The sequence below is a fragment of the Ambystoma mexicanum genome, chromosome 1q, assembly GCF_040938575.1.
Source record: "Ambystoma mexicanum isolate Mex_15411 chromosome 1q, UKY_AmexF1_1, whole genome shotgun sequence".
Taxonomy (NCBI): Eukaryota; Metazoa; Chordata; class Amphibia; order Caudata; family Ambystomatidae; genus Ambystoma; species Ambystoma mexicanum.
In genome coordinates, this window is record NC_090922.1 from 183,513,197 (window position 1) to 183,536,732 (window position 23,536).

At 51.3% G+C, this 23,536-nt stretch overlaps 1 protein-coding gene across 1 annotated transcript in view; it reads left to right on the forward strand.

Moving 5' to 3' along the window:
- LOC138526369 (dickkopf-related protein 3-like) overlaps window positions 1-23,536 on the forward strand; it is a 1,508,461-nt gene that overhangs the window by 231,104 nt on the left and 1,253,821 nt on the right. The gene's annotated exons all lie outside the window — the stretch shown is intronic.

The window sequence follows — 23,536 nt, forward strand, 5'->3', positions numbered from 1 at the left end:
CCCCGCAAAGTCTGAAATGTGGGAAAACGAAAATAAATGCATTTTCCGCACATTTCACTCAGCACAGCTATCGAAACACGCCCCCAACAACACATGGCCTACCGTCCCGCGTTCCCACAGGTGTGCCGGTGAAAACGGTACCTCACATGTGTGGTTGCCCCTACCTGGGCGCCAAGCGGAAAGCCTAAAACACAGGTAACCCCAAGTCTGTTTTCACACCTGAATTTCACACTTTCGCCAGTTTTTCACACCTGAATTTCACGCTTTCTCCAGACGGGCACACCATACAGATATGGGCCTCGGGTGTCCAGGCCACCAAGGAAAACAGGGAACCCCATGCATTTCCAAAAAGAGGACACCCGCGGGAATCCGCAGAGGTATGATTTGCGCAAATCGGCCCAGAATGTATTACCCAGACACCCCAGCAAAGTCTGAAATGTGGGGAAAAAATGCATTTTCCGGACATTTCACTCGGCTCTCCCATCGAAACACGCCCCCAACAACACATGGCCTATCCCGCGTTCCCAGAGGTGTCTCGATGAAAACGGTACCTCACATGTGTGGGTGTACCTTCCTGGGTGCCAAAGGGAAAGCCTAAAACACAGGTAACCCCAAGTCTGTTTTCACACCTGAATTTCACACTTTCTCCAGATGGCCATACCATACAGATATGGGCCTCGGGTGTCCAAGCCACTAAGGAAAACAGGGAACCTCATGCATTTCCGAAAAGAGGACGCCCGTGGGAATCCGCAGAGGAATGATTTGCGCAAATCGGCCCAGAATGTATTACCCAGACACCCCCACAAATTCCGAAATGTGAGAAAAAAACACATTTTCGGAACATTTCACTCGGCTCACCCATCGAAACACACCCCCAGCAACACATGGCCTACCATCCCGCGTTCCCACAGGTGTCTCGATGAAAACGGTACCTTACATGTGTGGGTGTACCTACCTGGGTGCCAAGGGGAAAGCTTAAAGCACAGGTAATCCCAAGTCTGTTTTGACACCTGGATTTCACACTTTCTCCAGATGGGCACACCATACAGATATGGGCCTCGGGTGTCCAAGCCACCAAGGAAAACAGGGAACCCCATGCATTTCCGAAAAGAGGACTCCCGTGGGAATCCGCAGATGTATGATTTGCGCAAATCGGCCCAGAATGTATTAACCAGACACCCCCGCAATCCGAACTGTGGGAAAAAAATGCATTTTCCGAACATTTCACTCGGCTCACCCATCGAAACACACCCCCAACAACACATGGCCTACCGTCCCACGTTCCCACAGGTGTCCCGATGAAAACGGTACCTCACATGTGTGGGTGCACCTACCTGGGCGGCAAGGGAAAACCCTAAAACACAGGTACCCCTAAATCTGTTTTGACACCTGAATTTCACACATTCTCCAGAAGTGCACACCATACAGATATGGGCATCGGGTGTCCAAGCCACCAAGGAAAAGAGGGAACCACATGCATTTCCAAAAAGAGGACACCCGTGGGAATCCGCAGAGGTATGATTTGCGCAAAGCGGTCCAGAATGTATTACCCAGACACCCCCGCAAAGTCTGAAATATGAGAAAAAAAATGCATTTTCCGCACATTTCACTCGGCTCACCCATCGAAACACGCCCCCAACAACACATGGCCTACCGTCCCGCATTCCCACAAGTGTCCCACGCCCCCAACAACACATGGCCTACCGTCCCGCATTCCCACAAGTGTCCCGATTAAAACGGTACCTCACATGTGTGGGTGCACCTACCTGGGTGCCAAGGGGAAAGGCTAAAACACAGATAACCCCAAGTCTGTTTTGACACCTGAATTTCAAACTTTCTCCAGACGGGCACACCATACAGATATGGGCCTCGGGTGTCCAAGCCACTAAGGAAAACAAGGAACCTCATGCATTTCCGAAAAGAGGACGCCCGTGGGAATCCGCAGCGGAATGATTTGCGCAAATCGGCCCAGAATGTATTACCCAGACACCCCCGCAAAGTCTGAAATGTGGGAAAAAAATGTATTTTCCGCACATTTCACTCGGCTCACCCATCGAAACACGCCCCCAACAACACATGGCCCACCGTCCCGCGTTCCCACAGGTGTGCCGATGAAAACGGTACCTCACATGTGTGGTTGCACCTACCTGGGCGTCAATGGAAAATCCTAAAACACAGGTAACCTCAAGTCTGTTTTCACACCTGAATTTCACACTTTCTCCAGACAGGCACACCATACAGATATGGGCCTCGGGTGTCCAAGCCAACAAGGAAAACAGGGAACCCCATGCATTTCCGAAAAGAGGACACCCGTGGGACTCCGCAGAGGTATGATTTGCGCAAATCGGCCCTGAATGTATTACACAGACACCCCCGCAAACTCTGAAATGTGGAGGAAAAAATGCATTTTCCGCACATTTCACTCGGCTCACCCACGAAACACGCCCCCAACAACACATGGCCTACTGTCCTGCGTTCCCACAGGTGTCCTGATGAAAACGGTACCTCACATGTGTGGGTGCACCTACCTGGGCGCCAAGGGGAAAGGCTAAAACACAGGGAACCCCAAGTCTGTTTTGACACCTGAATTTCACACTTTCTCTAGACGGGCACACCATACAGATATGGGCCTCGGGTGTCCAAGCCACCAGGGAAAACAGGGAACCCCATGCATTTCCGAAAAGAGGACACCCGCGGGAATCAGCAGAGGTATGATTTGCGCAAATCGGCCCAGAATGTATTACCCAGACACCCCTGCAAAGTCTGAAATGTGGGAAAACGAAAATAAATGCATTTTCCGCACATTTCACTCAGCACAGCTATCGAAACACGCCCCCAACAACACATGGCCTACCGTCCCGCGTTCCCACAGGTGTGCCGGTGAAAACGGTACCTCACATGTGTGGTTGCCCCTACCTGGGCGCCAAGCGGAAAGCCTAAAACACAGGTAACCCCAAGTCTGTTTTCACACCTGAATTTCACACTTTCGCCAGTTTTTCACACCTGAATTTCACGCTTTCTCCAGACGGGCACACCATACAGATATGGGCCTCGGGTGTCCAGGCCACCAAGGAAAACAGGGAACCCCCTGCATTTCCAAAAAGAGGACACCCGCGGGAATCCGCAGAGGTATGATTTGCGCAAATCGGCCCAGAATGTATTACCCAGACACCCCAGCAAAGTCTGAAATGTGGGGAAAAAATGCATTTTCCGCACATTTCACTCGGCTCTCCCATCGAAACACGCCCCCAACAACACATGGCCTATCATCCCGCGTTCCCAGAGGTGTCTCGATGAAAACGGTACCTCACATGTGTGGGTGTACCTTCCTGGGTGCCAAAGGGAAAGCCTAAAACACAGGTAACCCCAAGTCTGTTTTCACACCTGAATTTCACACTTTCTCCAGATGGCCATACCATACAGATATGGGCCTCGGGTGTCCAAGCCACTAAGGAAAACAGGGAACCTCATGCATTTCCGAAAAGAGGACGCCCGTGGGAATCCGCAGAGGAATGATTTGCGCAAATCGGCCCAGAATGTATTACCCAGACACCCCCGCAAATTCCGAAATGTGAGAAAAAAACACATTTTCGGAACATTTCACTCGGCTCACCCATCGAAACACACCCCCAGCAACACATGGCCTACCATCCCGCGTTCCCACAGGTGTCTCGATGAAAACGGTACCTTACATGTGTGGGTGTACCTACCTGGGTGCCAAGGGGAAAGCTTAAAGCACAGGTAATCCCAAGTCTGTTTTGACACCTGGATTTCACACTTTCTCCAGATGGGCACACCATACAGATATGGGCCTCGGGTGTCCAAGCCACCAAGGAAAACAGGGAACCCCATGCATTTCCGAAAAGAGGACTCCCGTGGGAATCCGCAGATGTATGATTTGCGCAAATCGGCCCAGAATGTATTAACCAGACACCCCCGCAATCCGAACTGTGGGAAAAAAATGCATTTTCCGAACATTTCACTCGGCTCACCCATCGAAACACACCCCCAACAACACATGGCCTACCGTCCCACGTTGCCACAGGTGTCCCGATGAAAACGGTACCTCACATGTGTGGGTGCACCTACCTGGGCGGCAAGGGAAAACCCTAAAACACAGGTACCCCTAAGTCTGTTTTGACACCTGAATTTCACACATTCTCCAGAAGTGCACACCATACAGATATGGGCATCGGGTGTCCAAGCCACCAAGGAAAAGAGGGAACCACATGCATTTCCAAAAAGAGGACACCCGTGGGAATCCGCAGAGGTATGATTTGCGCAAAGCGGTCCAGAATGTATTACCCAGACACCCCGCAAAGTTTGAAATGTGGGAAAAAATTGCATTTCCCGCACATTTCACTCAGCACATCTATCGAAACACGCCCCCAACAACACATGGCATACCGTCCCGCGTTCCCACAGCTCTGCCGATGAAAACGGAACCTCAAATGTGTGGTTGCACCTACCTGGGCGCCAAGGGGAAAGCCTAAAACAAAGGTAACCCCAAGTCTGTTTTGACACCTGAATTTTACACTTTCTCCAGAAGTGCACACCATACAGATATGGCCCTCGAGTGTCCAAGCCACCAAGGAATACAGGGAACCCCATGCATTTCCGAAAAGAGTACACCCGCGGGAATCCGCAGAGGTATGATTTGCGCAAATCGGCCCAGAATGTATTACCCAGACACCCCTGCAAACTCTGAAATGTGGGAAAAAATGCATTTTCTGCACATTGCACTCGTCTCACCCGTCGAAACACGCCCCCAGGAACACATGGCCTACCGTCCCGCGTTCACACAAGTTTCCCGATGAAAACGGTACCTTAGATGTGTGGTTGCACCTACCTGGGCGCCAAGGGGAAAGCCTAAAACACAGGTAACCCCAAGTCTGTTTTCACACCTGAATTTCACACTTTCTCCAGACGGGCACACCATGCAGATATGGGCCTCGGGTGTCCAGGCCACCAAGGAAAACAGGGAACCCCATGCATTTCCGAAAAGAGGACACCCGCGGGAATCCGCAGAGGTATGATTTGCGCAAATCGGCCCAGAATGTATTACCCAGACACCCCCGCAAAGTCTGAAATGTGAGAAAGAAAATGCATTTTCTGCACATTTCACTCGTCTCACCCGTCGAAACACGCCCCCAGGAACACATGGCCTACCGTCCCGCGTTCACACAAGTTTCCCGATGAAAACGGTACCTTAGATGTGTGGTTGCACCTACCTGGGCGCCAAGGGGAAAGCCTAAAACACAGGTAACCCCAAGTCTGTTTTCACACCTGAATTTCACACTTTCTCCAGACGGGCACACCATGCAGATATGGGCCTCGGGTGTCCAGGCCACCAAGGAAAACAGGGAACCCCATGCATTTCCGAAAAGAGGACACCCGCGGGAATCCGCAGAGGTATGATTTGCGCAAATCGGCCTAGAATGTATTACCCAGACACCCCCGCAAAGTCTGAAATGTGGGGAAAAAAATGCATTTTCCGCACATTTCACTCGGCTCACCCATCGAAACACGCCCCCAACAACACATGGCCTACCGTCCCGCGTTCCCACAAGTGTCCCGATGAAAACGGTACCGCACATGTGTGGGTGCACCTACCTGGGCGGCAAGGGCAAAGCCTAAAACACAGGTAACCCTAGGTCTGTTTTGTCACCTGAATTTCACACTTTCTCCAGACGGGCACACCATACAGATATGGGCCTTGGGTGTCCAAGCCACCAAGGTAAACAGGGAACCTCATGCATTTCCGAAAAGAGGATGCCCGTGGGAATCCGCAGAGGTATGATTTGCGCAAATCGGCTGAGAATGTATTACCCAGACACCCCTGCAAAGTCCGAAATGTGGGGAAAAAACTCATTTTCCGCACATTTCACTTGGCTGACCAATCGAAACACGCCCCCAACAACACATGGCCTACCGTCCCGCGTTCCCACAGGTGTACCGGTGAAAACGGTACCTCACATGTGTGGTTGCACCTACCTGGGCGCCAAGGGGAAAGCCTAAAACACAGGTAACCCCAAGTCTGTTTTCACACCTGAATTTCACACTTTCTCCAGATGGGCACACCATACAGATATGGGCCTCGGGTGTCCAGGCCACCAAGGAAAACAGGGAACCCCATGCATTTCCAAAAAGAGGACACCCGCAGGAATCTGCAGAGGTATGATTTGCGCAAATCGGCCCAGAATGTATTACCCAGACACCCCCGCAAAGTCTGAAATGTGGGGGAAAAAATGCATTTTCCGCACATTTCGCTCGGCTCACCCATCGAAACACACCCCCAACAACACATGGCCTACCGTCCCGCGTTCCCACAGGTGTCCCGATGAAAACGGTACCTCACAGTGTGGGTGCACCTACCTGGGCACCAAGGGGAAAGGCTAAAACACAGGTAACCCCAAGTCTGTTTTGACACCTAAATTTCACACTTTCTCCAGACGGGCACACCATACAGATATGGGCCTCGGGTGTCCAAGCCACCAAGGAAAACAGGGAACCCCATGCATTTCCAAAAAGAGGACACCCGCAGGAATCTGCAGAGGTATGATTTGCGCAAATCGGCCCAGAATGTATTACCCAGACACCCCCGCAAAGTCTGAAATGTGGGGGAAAAAATGCATTTTCCGCACATTTCACTCGGCTCACCCATCGAAACACGCCCCCAACAACACATGGCCTACCGTCCCGCGTTCCCACAGGTGTCCCGATGAAAACGGTACCTCACAGTGTGGGTGCACCTACCTGGGCACCAAGGGGAAAGGCTAAAACACAGGTAACCCCAAGTCTGTTTTGACACCTAAATTTCACACTTTCTCCAGACGGGCACACCATACAGATATGGGCCTCGGGTGTCCAAGCCACCAAGGAAAACAGGGAACCCCATGCATTTCCGAAAAGAGGACACCCGCGGGAATCCGCAGAGGTATGATTTGCGCAAATCGGCCCAGAATGTATTACCCAGACACCCCCGCAAAGTCTGAAATGTGAGAAAGAAAATGCATTTTCTGCACATTTCACTCGGCTCACCCATCAAAACACGCCCCCAACAACACATGGCCTACCGTCCCGCATTCCCACAAGTGTCCCGATAAAAACGGTACCTCACATGTGTGGGTGCACCTACCTGGGTGCCAAGGGGAAAGGCTAAAACACAGATAACCCCAAGTCTGTTTTGACACCTGAATTTCACACTTTCTCCAGACGGGCACACCATACAGATATGGGCCTCGGGTGTCCAAGCCCCCAAGGAAAACAGGGAACCACATGCATTTCCGAAAAGAGGACGCCCGTGGGAATCCGCAGAGGAATGATTTGCGCAAATCGGCCGAGAATGTATTACCCAGACACCCCTGCAAAGTCCAAAATGTGGGGAAAAAACTAGTTTTCCGCACATTTCACTCGGCTCACCCATCAAAACACGCCCCCAACAACACATGGCCTATCATCCCGCGTTCCCAGAGGTGTCTCGATGAAAACGGTACCTCACATGTGTGGGTGTACCTACCTGGGTGCCAAAGGGAAAGCCTAAAACACAGGTAACCCCAAGTCTGTTTTCACACCTGAATTTCACACTTTCTCCAGTTTTTCACACCTGAATTTCACGCTTTCTCCAGACGGGCACACCATACAGATATGGGCCTCGGGTGTCCAAGCCACTAAGGAAAACAGGGAACCTCATGCATTTCTGAAAAGAGGACGCCCTTGGGAATCCGCAGAGGAATGATTTGCGCAAATCGGCCCAGAATGTTTTACCCAGACACCCCCGCAAAGTCTGAAATGTGGGGAAAAAATGCATTTTCCGCACATTTCACTCGGCTCACCCATCGAAATACGCCCCCACCAACACATGGCCTACCGTCCCGCGTTCCCACAGGTGTGCCGATGAAAACGGTACCTCACATGTGTGGTTGCACCTACCTGGGCGTCAATGGAAAATCCTAAAACACAGGTAACCTCAAGTCTGTTTTCACACCTGAATTTCACACTTTCTCCAGACAGGCACACCATACAGATATGGGCCTCGGGTGTCCAAGCCAACAAGGAAAACAGGGAACCCCATGCATTTCCGAAAAGAGGACACCCGTGGGACTCCGCAGAGGTATGATTTGCGAAAATCGGCCCAGAATGTATTACACAGACACCCCCGCAAACTCTGAAATGTGGGGGAAAAAATGCATTTTCCGCACATTTCACTCGGCTCACCCATCGAAACACGCCCCCAACAACACATGGCCTACTGTCCCACGTTCCCACAGGTGTCCTGATGAAAACGGTACCTCACATGTGTGGGTGCACCTACCTGGGCGCCAAGGGGAAAGGCTAAAACACAGGTAACCCCAAGTCTGTTTTGACACCTGAATTTCACACTTTCTCTAGACGGGCACACCGTACAGATATGGGCCTCGGGTGTCCAAGCCACCAAGGAAAACAGGGAACCCCATGCATTTCCGAAAAGAGGACACCCGCGGGAATCAGCAGAGGTATGATTTGTGCAAATCGGCCCAGAATGTATTACCCAGACACCCCTGCAAACTCTGAAATGTGGGAAAAAATGCATTTTCTGCACATTGCACTCGTCTCACCCGTCGAAACACGCCCCCAGGAACACATGGCCTACCGTCCCGCGTTCACACAAGTTTCCCGATGAAAACGGTACCTTAGATGTGTGGTTGCCCCTACCTGGGCGCCAAGGGGAAAGCCTAAAACACAGGTAACCCCAAGTCTGTTTTCACACCTGAATTTCACACTTTCTCCAGTTTTTCACACCTGAATTTCACGCTTTCTCCAGACGGGCACACCATACAGATATGGGCCTCGGGTGTCCAGGCCACCAAGGAAAACAGGGAACCCAATGCATTTCCAAAAAGAGGACACCCGCGGGAATCCGCAGAGGTATAATTTGCGCAAATCGGCCCAGAATGTATTACCCAGACACCCCCGCAAAGTCTGAAATGTGGGGAAAAAGTTGCATTTTCCGCACATTTCACTCGGCTCACCCATCGAAACACGCCCCCAACAACACATGGCCTATCATCCCGCGTTCCCAGAGGTGTCTCGATGAAAACGGTACCTCACATGTGTGGGTGTACCTTCCTGACTGCCAAAGGGAAAGCCTAAAACACAGGTAACCCCAAGTCTGTTTTCACACCTGAATTTCACACTTTCTCCAGATGGCCATACCATACAGATATGGGCCTCGGGTGTCCAAGCCACTAAGGAAAACAGGGAACCTCATGCATTTCCGAAAAGAGGACGCCCGTGGGAATCCGCAGAGGAATGATTTGCGCAAATCGGCCCAGAATGTATTACCCAGACACCCCCGCAAATTCCGAAATGTGAGAAAAAAACACATTTTCCGAACATTTCACTCGGCTCACCCATCGAAACACACCCCCAGCAACACATGGCCTACCGTCCCACGTTCCCACAAGTGTCCCGATGAAAACGGTACCTCACATTTGTGGGTGCACCTAACTGGGCGCCAAGGGGAAATGTCAAAACACAGGTAACCCTAAATCTGTTTTGACACCTGAATTTCACACTTTCTCCAGACGGGTACAACATACAGATATGGGCCTTGGCTGTCCAAGCCACTAAGGAAAACAAGGAACCCCATGCATTTCCGAAAAGAGGACACCCGTGGGAATCCGCAGAGGTATGATTTGCGCAAATCGGCCCAGAATGTATTACCCAGGCACCCCCGCAAAGTCCGAAATGTGGGGAGAAAATGCATTTTCCGCGCATTTCACTGAGCACACCTATCGAAACACGCCCCCAACAACACATGGCCTACTGTCCCGCTTTCCCACAGGAGTGCCGGTGAAAACAGTACCTCACATGTGTGGTTGCACCTACCTGGGCGCCAAGGGGAAAGCCTAAAACACAGGTAACCCCAAGTCTGTTTTCACACCTGAATTTCACACTTTCTCCAGACAGGCACACCATACAGATATGGGCCTCGGGTGTCCAGCCACCAAGGAAAACAGGGAACCCCATGAATTTCCGAAAAGAGGACACCCGCGGGAATCCGCAGAGGTATGATTTGCGATAATCGGCCCAAACTGTATTACCCAGACACCCCTGCAAAGTCTGAAATAAGGGGAAAAAAATGCATTTTCCGCACATTTCACTCGGCTCACGAATCGAAACACGCCCCCAACAACACATGGCCTACCGTCCCGCGCTCCCACAGGTGTCCCGATGAAAACGGTACCTCACAGTGTGGGTGCACCTACCTGGGCACCAAGGGGAAAGGCTAAAACACAGGTAACTCCAAGTCTGTTTTGACACCTAAATTTCACACTTTCTCCAGATGGGCACACCATACAGATATGGGCCTCGGGTGTCCAAGCTACCAAGGAAAACAGGGAACCCCATGCATTTTTGAAAAGAAGACACCCGCGGGTATCCGCAGAGGTATGATTTGCGCAAATCGGCCCAGAATGTATTAATCAGACACCCCTGCAAAGTCTGAAATGTGGGAAAAAAATGCATTTTCCGCACATTTCACTCGGCTCATCCATCGAAATACGCCCCCAACAACACATGGCCTAACGTCCCGCGTTCCCACAAGTGTCCCGATAAAAACGGTACCTCACATGTGTGGGTGCACCTACCTGGGTGCCAAGGGGAAATCCTAAAACACAGGTAACCCCAAGTCTGTTTTCACACCTGAATTTCACACTTTCTCCAGATGGCCATACCATACAGATATGGGCCTCGGGTGTCTAAGCCACCAAGGAAAACAGGGAACCACATGCATTTCCGAAAAGAGGACACAAGTGGGAATCCGCAGAGGTATGATTTGCGCAAATCGGCCCAGAATGTATCACCCAGGCACCCCCGCAAAGTCCGAAATGTGGGAAAAAAATGCATTTTCCGCACATTTCACTCAGCACACCTATCGAAACACGCCCCCAACAACACATGGCCTACTGTCCCGCTTTCCCACAGGTGTGCCGGTGAAAACGGTACCTCACATGTGTGGTTGCACCTACCTGGCCGCCAAGGGGAAAGCCTAAAACACAGGTAACCCCAAGTCTGTTTTGACACCTGAATTTCACACTTTCTCTAGACGGGCACACCATACAGATATGGGCCTCGGGTGTCCAAGCCACCAAGGAAAACAGGGAACCCCATGCATTTCCGAAAAGAGGACACCCGCGGGAATCAGCAGAGGTATGATTTGCGCAAATCGGCCCAGAATGTATTACCCAGACACCCCCGCAAAGTCTAAAATGTGGGAAAATGAAAATAAATGCATTTTCCGCACATTTCACTCAGCACAGCTATCGAAACACGCCCCCAACAACACATGGCCTACCGTCCCGCGTTCCCACAGGTGTGCCGGTGAAAACGGTACCTCACATGTGTGGTTGCCTCTACCTGGGCGCCAAGGGGAAAGCCTAAAACACAGGTAACCCCAAGTCTGTTTTCACACCTGAATTTCACACTTTCTCCAGTTTTTCACACCTGAATTTCACGCTTTCTCCAGACGGGCACACCATACAGATATGGGCCTCGGGTGTCCAGGCCACCAAGGAAAACAGGGAACCCCATGCATTTCCAAAAAGAGGACACCCGCGGGAATCCGCAGAGGTATGATTTGCGCAAATCGGCCCAGAATGTATTACCCAGACACCCCCGCAAATTCCGAAATGTGAGAAAAAAACACATTTTCCGAACATTTCACTCGGCTCACCCATCGAAACACACCCCCAGCAACACATGGCCTACCGTCCCACGTTCCCACAAGTGTCCCGATGAAAACGGTACCTCACATTTGTGGGTGCACCTAACTGGGCGCCAAGGGGAAATGTCAAAACACAGGTAACCCTAAATCTGTTTTGACACCTGAATTTCACACTTTCTCCAGACGGGTACAACATACAGATATGGGCCTTGGCTGTCCAAGCCACTAAGGAAAACAAGGAACCCCATGCATTTCCGAAAAGAGGACACCCGTGGGAATCCGCAGAGGTATGATTTGCGCAAATCGGCCCAGAATGTATTACCCAGGCACCCCCGCAAAGTCCGAAATGTGGGGAAAAAATGCATTTTCCGCGCATTTCACTGAGCACACCTATCGAAACACGCCCCCAACAACACATGGCCTACTGTCCCGCTTTCCCACAGGAGTGCCGGTGAAAACAGTACCTCACATGTGTGGTTGCACCTACCTGGGCGCCAAGGGGAAAGCCTAAAACACAGGTAACCCCAAGTCTGTTTTCACACCTGAATTTCACACTTTCTCCAGACAGGCACACCATACAGATATGGGCCTCGGGTGTCCAGCCACCAAGGAAAACAGGGAACCCCATGAATTTCCGAAAAGAGGACACCCGCGGGAATCCGCAGAGGTATGATTTGCGATAATCGGCCCAAACTGTATTACCCAGACACCCCTGCAAAGTCTGAAATAAGGGGAAAAAAATGCATTTTCCGCACATTTCACTCGGCTCACGAATCGAAACACGCCCCCAACAACACATGGCCTACCGTCCCGCGCTCCCACAGGTGTCCCGATGAAAACGGTACCTCACAGTGTGGGTGCACCTACCTGGGCACCAAGGGGAAAGGCTAAAACACAGGTAACTCCAAGTCTGTTTTGACACCTAAATTTCACACTTTCTCCAGATGGGCACACCATACAGATATGGGCCTCGGGTGTCCAAGCTACCAAGGAAAACAGGGAACCCCATGCATTTTTGAAAAGAAGACACCCGCGGGTATCCGCAGAGGTATGATTTGCGCAAATCGGCCCAGAATGTATTAATCAGACACCCCTGCAAAGTCTGAAATGTGGGAAAAAAATGCATTTTCCGCACATTTCACTCGGCTCATCCATCGAAATACGCCCCCAACAACACATGGCCTAACGTCCCGCGTTCCCACAAGTGTCCCGATAAAAACGGTACCTCACATGTGTGGGTGCACCTACCTGGGTGCCAAGGGGAAATCCTAAAACACAGGTAACCCCAAGTCTGTTTTCACACCTGAATTTCACACTTTCTCCAGATGGCCATACCATACAGATATGGGCCTCGGGTGTCTAAGCCACCAAGGAAAACAGGGAACGACATGCATTTCCGAAAAGAGGACACAAGTGGGAATCCGCAGAGGTATGATTTGCGCAAATCGGCCCAGAATGTATCACCCAGGCACCCCCGCAAAGTCCGAAATGTGGGAAAAAAATGCATTTTCCGCACATTTCACTCAGCACACCTATCGAAACACGCCCCCAACAACACATGGCCTACTGTCCCGCTTTCCCACAGGTGTGCCGGTGAAAACGGTACCTCACATGTGTGGTTGCACCTACCTGGCCGCCAAGGGGAAAGCCTAAAACACAGGTAACCCCAAGTCTGTTTTGACACCTGAATTTCACACTTTCTCTAGACGGGCACACCATACAGATATGGGCCTCGGGTGTCCAAGCCACCAAGGAAAACAGGGAACCCCATGCATTTCCGAAAAGAGGACACCCGCGGGAATCAGCAGAGGTATGATTTGCGCAAATCGGCCCAGAATGTATTACCCAGACACCCCCGCAAAGTCTAAAATGTGGGAAAATGAAAATAAATGCATTTTCCGCACATTTCACTCAGCACAGCTATCGAAACACGCCCCCAACAACACATGGCCTACCGTCCCGCGTTCCCACAGGTGTGCCGGTGAAAACGGTACCTCACATGTGTGGTTGCCTCTACCTGGGCGCCAAGGGGAAAGCCTAAAACACAGGTAACCCCAAGTCTGTTTTCACACCTGAATTTCACACTTTCTCCAGTTTTTCACACCTGAATTTCACGCTTTCTCCAGACGGGCACACCATACAGATATGGGCCTCGGGTGTCCAGGCCACCAAGGAAAACAGGGAACCCCATGCATTTCCAAAAAGAGGACACCCGCGGGAATCCGCAGAGGTATGATTTGCGCAAATCGGCCCAGAATGTATTACCCAGACACCCCCGCAAAGTCTGAAATGTGGGGAAAAAAATGCATTTTCCGCACATTTCACTCGGCTCACCCATCGAAACACGCCCCCAACAACACATGGCCTACCGTCCCGCTTTCCCACAGGTGTCCCGATGAAAACGGTACCTCACATGTGTGGGTGCACCTACCTGGGCGCCAAGGAGAAAGGCTAAAACACAGGTAACCCCAAGTCTGTTTTGACATCTGAATTTCACACTTTCTCCAGATGGGCACACCATACAGATATGGGCCTCGGGTGTCCAAGCCACCAAGGAAAACATGGAACCACATGCATTTCCGAAAATAGGACACCCGCGGGAATCCGCAGAGGTATGATTTGCGCAAATCGGCCCAGAATGTATTACCCAGACACCCCTGCAAAGTCTGAAATGTGAGAAAAAAAATGCATTTTCCGCACATTTCACTCGGCTCACCCATCGAAGCACGCCCCCACAGCACATGGCCTACCGTCCCGCGTTCCCGCAAGTGTCCAGATAAAAACGGTACCTCACATGTGTGGGTGCACCTAACTGGGCGCCAAGGGGAAATGCCAAAACACAGGTAACCCTAAGTCTGTTTTGACACCTGAATTTCACACTTTCTCCAGACGGGTACAACATACAGATATGGGCCTTGGCTGTCCAAGCCACTAAGGAAAACAAGGAACCCCATGCATTTCCGAAAAGAGGACACCCGTGGGAATCCGCAGAGGTATGATTTGCGCAAATCGGCCCAGAATGTATTACCCAGGCACCCCCGCAAAGTCCGAAATGTGGGGAAAAAATGCATTTTCCGCGCATTTCACTGAGCACACCTATCGAAACACGCCCCCAACAACACATGGCCTACTGTCCCGCTTTCCCACAGGAGTGCCGGTGAAAACAGTACCTCACATGTGTGGTTGCACCTACCTGGGCGCCAAGGGGAAAGCCTAAAACACAGGTAACCCCAAGTCTGTTTTCACACCTGAATTTCACACTTTCTCCAGACAGGCACACCATACAGATATGGGCCTCGGGTGTCCAGCCACCAAGGAAAACAGGGAACCCCATGAATTTCCGAAAAGAGGACACCCGCGGGAATCCGCAGAGGTATGATTTGCGCAAATCGGCCCAGACTGTATTACCCAGACACCCCCGCAAAGTCTGAAATAAGGGGAAAAAAATGCATTTTCCGCACATTTCACTCGGCTCACCCATCGAAACACGCCCCCAACAACACATGGCCTACCGTCCCGCGCTCCCACAGGTGTCCCGATGAAAACGGTACCTCACAGTGTGGGTGCACCTACCTGGGCACCAAGGGGAAAGGCTAAAACACAGGTAACTCCAAGTCTGTTTTGACACCTAAATTTCACACTTTCTCCAGATGGGCACACCATACAGATATGGGCCTCGGGTGTCCAAGCTACCAAGGAAAACAGGGAACCCCATGCATTTTTGAAAAGAGGACACCCGCGGGAATCCGCAGACGTATGATTTGCGCAAATCGGCCCAGAATGTATTAATCAGACACCCCTGCAAAGTCTGAAATGTGGGAAAAAAATGCATTTTCCGCACATTTCACTCGGCTCATCCATCGAAATACGCCCCCAACAACTCATGGCCTACCGTCCCGCGTTCCCACAAGTGTCCCGATAAAAACGGTACCTCACATGTGTGGGTGCACCTACCTGGGTGCCAAGGGGAAAGGCTAAAACACAGATAACCCCAAGTCTGTTTGACAACTGAATTTCACACTTTCTCCAGACGGGCACACCATACAGATATGGGCCTCGGGTGTCCAAGCCCCCAAGGAAAACAGGGAACCACATGCATTTCCGAAAAGAGGACACCCGTGGGAATCCGCAGAGGTATGATTTGCGCAAATCGGCCCAGAATGTATTACCCAGACACCCCTGCAATGTCCGAAATGTGGGGAAAAAAATGCATTTTCCGCACATTTCACTCTGCACACCTATCGAAACACGCCCCCAACAACACATGGCCTACCGTCCCCCGTTCCCACCGGTGTGCCGATGAAAACGGTACCTCACATGTGTGGTTGCACCTACCTGGGCGTCAAGGGGAAATCCTAAAACACAGGTAACCCCAAGTCTGTTTTCACACCTGAATTTCACACTTTCTCCAGATGGCCATACCATACAGATATGGGCCTCGGGTGTCTAAGCCACCAAGGAAAACAGGGAACCACATGCATTTCCGAAAAGAGGACACAAGTGGGAATCCGCAGAGGTATGATTTGCGCAAATCGGCCCAGAATGTATTACCCAGGCACCCCCGCAAAGTCCGAAATGTGGGAAAAAAATGCATTTTCCGCACATTTCACTCAGCACACCTATCGAAACACGCCCCCAACAACACATGGCCTCCTGTCCCGCTTTCCCACAGGTGTGCCGGTGAAAACGGTACCTCACATGTGTGGTTGCACCTACCTGGCCGCCAAGGGGAAAGCCTAAAACACAGGTAACGCCAAGTCTGTTTTCACACCTGAATTTCACACTTTCTCCAGACGGGCACACCATGCAGATATGGGCCTCGGGTGTCCAGGCCACCAAGGAAAACAGGGAACCCCATGCATTTCCGAAAAGAGGACACCCGCGGGAATCCGCAGAGGAATGATTTGCACAAATCGGCCTAGAATGTATTACCCAGACACCCCCGCAAAGTCTGAAATGTGGGGAAAAAAATGCATTTTCCGCACATTTCACTCGGCTAACCCATCGAAACACGCCCCCAACAACACTTGGCCTACCGTCCCGCGTTCCCACAAGTGTCCCGATGAAAACGGTACCTCACATGTGTGGGTGCACCTACCTGGGCGCCAAGGGGAAAGGCTAAAACACAGGTAACCCCAAGTCTGTTTTGACACCTGAATTTCACACTTTCTCTAGACGGGCACACCATACAGATATGGGCCTCGGGTGTCCAAGCCACCAAGGAAAACAGGGAACCCCATGCATTTCCGAAAAGAGGACACCCGCGGGAATCCGCAGAGGTATGATTTGCGCAAATCGGCCCAGAATGTATTATCCAGACACCCCCGCAAAGTCCGAAATGTGGGGGAAAAAATGCATTTTCCGCACATTTCACTCAGCACACCTATCGAAACACGCACCCAACAACACATGGCCTACCGTCCCGGGTTCCCACATGTGTGCCGATGAAAACGGTACCTCACATGTGTGGTTGCACCTACCTGGGCGTCAAGGGGAAATCCTAAAACACAGGTAGCCCCAAGTCTGTTTTCACACCTGAATTTCACACTTTCTCCAGATGGCCATACTATACAGATATGGGCCTCGGGTGTCCAAGCCACCAAGGAAAACAGGGAACCACATGCATTTCCGAAAAGAGGACACCCGCGGGAATCCGCAGAGGTATGATTTGCGCAAATCGGCCCAGAATGTATTACCCAGACACCCCCGCAAAGTCTGAAATGTGGGAAAAAAATGCATTTTCCGCACATTTCACTCGGGCTATCCATCGAAATACGCCCCCACCAACACATGGCCTACCGTCCCGCGTTCCCACAGGTGTGCCGATGAAAACGGTACCTCAAATGTGTGGTTGCACCTACCTGGGCGCCAAGGGGAAATCCTAAAACACAGGTAACCCCAAGTCTGTTTTCACACCTGAATTTCACACTTTCTTCAGATGGCCATACCATGCAGATATGGGCCTCGAGTGTCCAAGCCACAAAGGAAAACAGGGAACCACATGCATTTCCGAAAAGAGGACAAGAGTGGAAATCCGCAGAGGTATGATTTGCGCAAATCGGCCCAGAATGTATTACCCAGACACCCCCGCAAAGTCTGAAATGTGGGGGAAAAAAATGCATTTTCCGCACATTTCACTCAGCACACCTATCGAAACAAGCCCCCAACAACACATGTGGGAAAAAAACGCATTTTCCGAACATTTCACTCAGCTCACCCATCGAAACACACCCCCAACAACACATGGCCTACCGTCCCACGTTCCCACAGGTGCCCCTATGAAAACGCTACCTCACATGTGTGGGTGCACCTACCGGGGCGGCAAGGGCAAAGCCTAAAACACAGGTAACCCCAAGTATGTTTTCACACCTGAATTTTACACTTTCTCCAGACAGGCACACCATGCAGAAATGGGCCTCGGGTGTCCAGGCCATCAAGGAAAACAGGTAACCCCATGCATTTCCGAAAATAGGACACCCACGGGAATCCGCAGAGGAATGATTTGCGCAAATCGGCCTAGAATGTATTACCCAGACACCCCCGCAAAGTCTAAAATGTGGGAAAAAAACACATTTTCTGAACATTTCACTCGGCTCGCCCATCGAAACACACCCCCAACAACACATGGCCTACGGTCCCACGTTCCCACAGGTGTCCCGATGAAAACGGTACCTCACATGTGTGGGTGCACCTACCTGGGCACAAAGGGAAAAGCCTAAAACACAGGTAACCCCAAGTCTGTTTTGACACCTGAATTTCAAACTTTCTCCAGACAGGCACACCATACAGATATGGGCCTCGGGTGTCCAAGCCACCAAGGAAAACAGGGAACCCCATGCATTTCCGAAAAGAGGACACCCGTGGGAATCCGCAGAGGTATGATTTGCGCAAATCGGCCCGATTGTATTACCCAGACACACCCGCAAAGTCTGAAATGTGGTGAAAAAATGCATTTTCTGCACATTTCACTCAGCTCACCCATCGAAACATGCCCCCAACAACACATGGCCTAAATTCCCGCAATCCCACAGGTGTCCCGATGAAAACGGTACCTCACATGTGTGGGTGCACCTACCTTGGTGGCAAGGGCAAAGCCTAAAACACAGGTAACCCTAGGTCTGTTTTGACACCTGAATTTCACACTTTCTCCAGACGGGCACACCATACAGATATGGGCCTCGGGTGTCCAAGCCACCAAAGAAAACAGGGAACCCCATGCATTTCCGAAAAGAGGACGCCCGTGGGAATCCGCAGAGGTATGATTTGCGCAAATCGGCCGAGAATGTATTACCCAGACACCCCTGCAAAGTCCGAAATGTGGGGAAAAAACTAATTTTCTGCACATTTCACTCGGCTCACCCATCGAAACACGCCCCCAACAACACATGGCCTACCATCCCGCGTTCCCACAGGTGTCTCGATGAAAACGGTACCTCACATGTGTGGGTGTACCTACCTGGGTGCCAAGGGGAAAGCTTAAAGCACAGGTAATCCCAAGTCTGTTTTGACACCTGGATTTCACACTTTCTCCAGACGGGCACACCATACAGATATGGGCCTCGGGTGTCCAAGCCACCAAAGAAAACAGGGAACCCCATGCATTTCCGAAAAGAGGACACCAGTGGGAATCCGCAGATGTATGATTTGCGCAAATCGGCCCAGAATGTATTAACCAGACACCCCCGCAAATTCCGAACTGTGGCAAAAAAATGCATTTTCCGAACATTTCACTCGGCTCACCCATCGAAACACACCCCCAACAACACATGGCCTACCGTCCCACGTTCCCACAGGTGTCCCGATGAAAACGGTACCTCACGTGTGGGTGCACCTACCTGGGCGGCAAGGGAAAACCCTAAAACACAGGTAACCCTAAGTCTGTTTTGACACCTGAATTTCACACATTCTCCAGAAGTGCACACCATACAGATATGGGCCTCGGGTGTCCAAGCCACCAAGGAAAAGAGGGAACCACATGCATTTCCAAAAAGAGGACACCCGTGGGAATCCGCAGAGGTATGATTTGCGCAAAGCGGTCCAGAATGTATTACCCAGACACCCCCGCAAAGTCTGAAATGTGAGAAAAAAAATGCATTTTCCGCACATTTCACTCGGCTCACCCATCGAAACACGCCCCCAACAACACATGGCCTACCGTCCCGCATTCCCACAAGTGTCCCACGCCCCCAACAACACATGGCCTACCGTCCCGCATTCCCACAAGTGTCCCGATTAAAACGGTACCTCACATGTGTGGGTGCACCTACCTGGGTGCCAAGGGGAAAGGCTAAAACACAGATAACCCCAAGTCTGTTTTGACACCTGAATTTCAAACTTTCTCCAGACGGGCACACCATACAGATATGGGCCTCGGGTGTCCAAGCCACTAAGGAAAACAAGGAACCTCATGCATTTCCGAAAAGAGGACGCCCGTGGGAATCCGCAGAGGAATGATTTGCGCAAATCGGCCCAGAATGTATTACCCAGACACCCCCGCAAAGTCTGAAATGTGGGAAAAAAATGTATTTTCCGCACATTTCACTCGGCTCACCCATCGAAACACGCCCCCAACAACACATGGCCCACCGTCCCGCGTTCCCACAGGTGTGCCGATGAAAACGGTACCTCACATGTGTGGTTGCACCTACCTGGGCGTCAATGGAAAATCCTAAAACACAGGTAACCTCAAGTATGTTTTCACACCTGAATTTCACACTTTCTCCAGACAGGCACACCATACAGATATGGGCCTCGGGTGTCCAAGCCAACAAGGAAAACAGGGAACCCTATGCATTTCCGAATAGAGGACACCCGTGGGACTCCGCAGAGGTATGATTTGCGCAAATCGGCCCTGAATGTATTACACAGACACCCCCGCAAACTCTGAAATGTGGAGGAAAAAATGCATTTTCCGCACATTTCACTCGGCTCACCCACGAAACACGCCCCCAACAACACATGGCCTACTGTCCTGCGTTCCCACAGGTGTCCTGATGAAAACGGTACCTCACATGTGTGGGTGCACCTACCTGGGCGCCAAGGGGAAAGGCTAAAACACAGGGAACCCCAAGTCTGTTTTGACACCTGAATTTCACACTTTCTCTAGACGGGCACACCATACAGATATGGGCCTCGGGTGTCCAAGCCACCAGGGAAAACAGGGAACCCCATGCATTTCCGAAAAGAGGACACCCGCGGGAATCAGCAGAGGTATGATTTGCGCAAATCGGCCCAGAATGTATTACCCAGACACCCCCGCAAAGTCTGAAATGTGGGAAAACGAAAATAAATGCATTTTCCGCACATTTCACTCAGCACAGCTATCGAAACACGCCCCCAACAACACATGGCCTACCGTCCCGCGTTCCCACAGGTGTGCCGGTGAAAACGGTACCTCACATGTGTGGTTGCCCCTACCTGGGCGCCAAGCGGAAAGCCTAAAACACAGGTAACCCCAAGTCTGTTTTCACACCTGAATTTCACACTTTCGCCAGTTTTTCACACCTGAATTTCACGCTTTCTCCAGACGGGCACACCATACAGATATGGGCCTCGGGTGTCCAGGCCACCAAGGAAAACAGGGAACCCCATGCATTTCCAAAAAGAGGACACCCGCGGGAATCCGCAGAGGTATGATTTGCGCAAATCGGCCCAGAATGTATTACCCAGACACCCCAGCAAAGTCTGAAATGTGGGGAAAAAATGCATTTTCCGGACATTTCACTCGGCTCTCCCATCGAAACACGCCCCCAACAACACATGGCCTATCCCGCGTTCCCAGAGGTGTCTCGATGAAAACGGTACCTCACATGTGTGGGTGTACCTTCCTGGGTGCCAAAGGGAAAGCCTAAAACACAGGTAACCCCAAGTCTGTTTTCACACCTGAATTTCACACTTTCTCCAGATGGCCATACCATACAGATATGGGCCTCGGGTGTCCAAGCCACTAAGGAAAACAGGGAACCTCATGCATTTCCGAAAAGAGGACGCCCGTGGGAATCCGCAGAGGAATGATTTGCGCAAATCGGCCCAGAATGTATTACCCAGACACCCCCACAAATTCCGAAATGTGAGAAAAAAACACATTTTCGGAACATTTCACTCGGCTCACCCATCGAAACACACCCCCAGCAACACATGGCCTACCATCCCGCGTTCCCACAGGTGTCTCGATGAAAACGGTACCTTACATGTGTGGGTGTACCTACCTGGGTGCCAAGGGGAAAGCTTAAAGCACAGGTAATCCCAAGTCTGTTTTGACACCTGGATTTCACACTTTCTCCAGATGGGCACACCATACAGATATGGGCCTCGGGTGTCCAAGCCACCAAGGAAAACAGGGAACCCCATGCATTTCCGAAAAGAGGACTCCCGTGGGAATCCGCAGATGTATGATTTGCGCAAATCGGCCCAGAATGTATTAACCAGACACCCCCGCAATCCGAACTGTGGGAAAAAAATGCATTTTCCGAACATTTCACTCGGCTCACCCATCGAAACACACCCCCAACAACACATGGCCTACCGTCCCACGTTCCCACAGGTGTCCCGATGAAAACGGTACCTCACATGTGTGGGTGCACCTACCTGGGCGGCAAGGGAAAACCCTAAAACACAGGTACCCCTAAATCTGTTTTGACACCTGAATTTCACACATTCTCCAGAAGTGCACACCATACAGATATGGGCATCGGGTGTCCAAGCCACCAAGGAAAAGAGGGAACCACATGCATTTCCAAAAAGAGGACACCCGTGGGAATCCGCAGAGGTATGATTTGCGCAAAGCGGTCCAGAATGTATTACCCAGACACCCCCGCAAAGTCTGAAATATGAGAAAAAAAATGCATTTTCCGCACATTTCACTCGGCTCACCCATCGAAACACGCCCCCAACAACACATGGCCTACCGTCCCGCATTCCCACAAGTGTCCCACGCCCCCAACAACACATGGCCTACCGTCCCGCATTCCCACAAGTGTCCCGATTAAAACGGTACCTCACATGTGTGGGTGCACCTACCTGGGTGCCAAGGGGAAAGGCTAAAACACAGATAACCCCAAGTCTGTTTTGACACCTGAATTTCAAACTTTCTCCAGACGGGCACACCATACAGATATGGGCCTCGGGTGTCCAAGCCACTAAGGAAAACAAGGAACCTCATGCATTTCCGAAAAGAGGACGCCCGTGGGAATCCGCAGCGGAATGATTTGCGCAAATCGGCCCAGAATGTATTACCCAGACACCCCCGCAAAGTCTGAAATGTGGGAAAAAAATGTATTTTCCGCACATTTCACTCGGCTCACCCATCGAAACACGCCCCCAACAACACATGGCCCACCGTCCCGCGTTCCCACAGGTGTGCCGATGAAAACGGTACCTCACATGTGTGGTTGCACCTACCTGGGCGTCAATGGAAAATCCTAAAACACAGGTAACCTCAAGTCTGTTTTCACACCTGAATTTCACACTTTCTCCAGACAGGCACACCATACAGATATGGGCCTCGGGTGTCCAAGCCAACAAGGAAAACAGGGAACCCCATGCATTTCCGAAAAGAGGACACCCGTGGGACTCCGCAGAGGTATGATTTGCGCAAATCGGCCCTGAATGTATTACACAGACACCCCCGCAAACTCTGAAATGTGGAGGAAAAAATGCATTTTCCGCACATTTCACTCGGCTCACCCACGAAACACGCCCCCAACAACACATGGCCTACTGTCCTGCGTTCCCACAGGTGTCCTGGTGAAAACGGTACCTCACATGTGTGGGTGCACCTACCTGGGCGCCAAGGGGAAAGGCTAAAACACAGGGAACCCCAAGTCTGTT